This window comes from Eulemur rufifrons, chromosome 2 (assembly GCF_041146395.1).
Source record: "Eulemur rufifrons isolate Redbay chromosome 2, OSU_ERuf_1, whole genome shotgun sequence".
NCBI lineage: Eukaryota > Metazoa > Chordata > Mammalia > Primates > Lemuridae > Eulemur > Eulemur rufifrons.
The window spans coordinates 80,843,696-80,845,383 of NC_090984.1; the positions used below are offsets into that span (position 1 = coordinate 80,843,696).

The window sequence follows — 1,688 nt, forward strand, 5'->3', positions numbered from 1 at the left end:
TAGCATTCTGGGAGGCCAAGGCGGGAGGTTCGCTCAAGGTCAGGAGTTTGAGACCAGCCTGAGCAAGAACGACACCCCATCTCTACTAAAAATAGAAAGAAATTAGCTGGACAACTAAAGAAAATATATAGAAAAAAAAAAATAGCTGGGCATGGTGGCGCATGCCTGTAGTCCCAGCTACTCGGGAGGCTGAGACAGGAGGATCGCTTGAGCCCAGGAGTTTGAGGTTGCTGTGAGCTAGGCTGACACCACAGCACTCTACCCTGGGCAACAGAGTGAGACTCTGTCTCAAAAAAAAAAAAAAGAGAGAGAGCCCTGTGCAGCCCCACCGCCGCCGCCGGCCTAGTTACCATCACATATCGGGAGGAGCCGCAGCTGCCGCAGCCGGCCCCAGTCACCACCACCGCAACCATGAGCAGCGAGGCCGAAACCCAGCAGCCGCCCGCCGCCCCCGCCCTCAGCGCTGCCGACACCAAGCCCGGCACCACGGGCAGCGGCGCAGGGAGCGGTGGCCCGGGCGGCCTCACATCGGCGGCGCCTGCCGGCGGGGACAAGAAGGTCATCGCAACGAAGGTTTTGGGGACAGTAAAATGGTTCAATGTAAGAAACGGATATGGTTTCATCAACAGGAATGACACCAAAGAAGATGTATTTGTACACCAGACTGCCATAAAGAAGAATAACCCCAGGAAGTACCTTCGCAGTGTAGGAGATGGAGAAACTGTGGAGTTTGATGTTGTTGAAGGAGAAAAGGGTGCGGAGGCAGCAAATGTTACAGGCCCTGGTGGAATTCCAGTTCAAGGCAGTAAATATGCAGCAGACCATAACCATTATAGACGCTATCCACGTCGCAGGGGTCCTCCACGCAATTACCAGCAGAGTTACCAGAATAGTGAGAGTGGGGAAAAGAATGAGGGATCGGAGAGTGCTCCTGAAGGCCAGGCCCAACAACGCCGGCCCTACCGCAGGCGAAGGTTCCCACCTTACTACATGCGGAGACCCTATGGGCGTCGACCACAGTATTCCAACCCTCCTGTACAGGGAGAAGTGATGGAGGGTGCTGACAACCAGGGTGCAGGAGAACAAGGTAGACCACCAGTAAGACAGAATATGTATCAGGGTTATAGACCACGATTCCGCAGGGGCCCTCCTCGCCAAAGACAGCCCAGAGAGGACGGCAATGAAGAGGATAAAGAGAATCAAGGAGATGAGACCCAAGGTCAGCAGCCGCCTCAACGTCGGTACCGCCGTAACTTCAATTACCGACGCAGACGCCCAGAAAACCCTAAACCACAAGACGGCAAAGACACAAAAGCAGCCGATCCACCAGCTGAGAATTCGTCCGCTCCCGAGGCTGAGCAGGGCGGGGCTGAGTAAATGCCGGCTTACCATCTCCACCATCGTCCGGTTTAGTCATCCAACAAGAAGAAATGAATATGAAATTCCAGCAATAAGAAATGAACAAGATTGGAGCTGAAGACCTTAAGTGCTTGCTTTTTGCCCGTTGACCAGATAACTAGAACTATCTGCATTATCTATGCAGCATGGGGTTTTTATTATTTTTACCTAAAGATGTCTTTTTTGGTAATAACAAACGTGTTTTTTAAAAAAGCCTGGTTTTTCTCAATGCGCCTTTAAAGGTTTTTAAATTGTTTCATATCTGGTCAAGTTGAGATTTTTAAGAACTT

General features: G+C 51.4%; 1 pseudogene across 1 annotated transcript; it reads left to right on the plus strand.

The window, feature by feature from the left end:
• Nucleotides 1–307: 307 nt before the first annotated feature.
• On the plus strand, nucleotides 308–1,442 carry LOC138379474 (Y-box-binding protein 1 pseudogene; annotated as a pseudogene). Its single transcript, XR_011232214.1, has one exon. The product of XR_011232214.1 is annotated as a Y-box-binding protein 1 pseudogene (transcript).
• The last annotated feature ends 246 nt before the right edge of the window (nucleotides 1,443–1,688 follow it).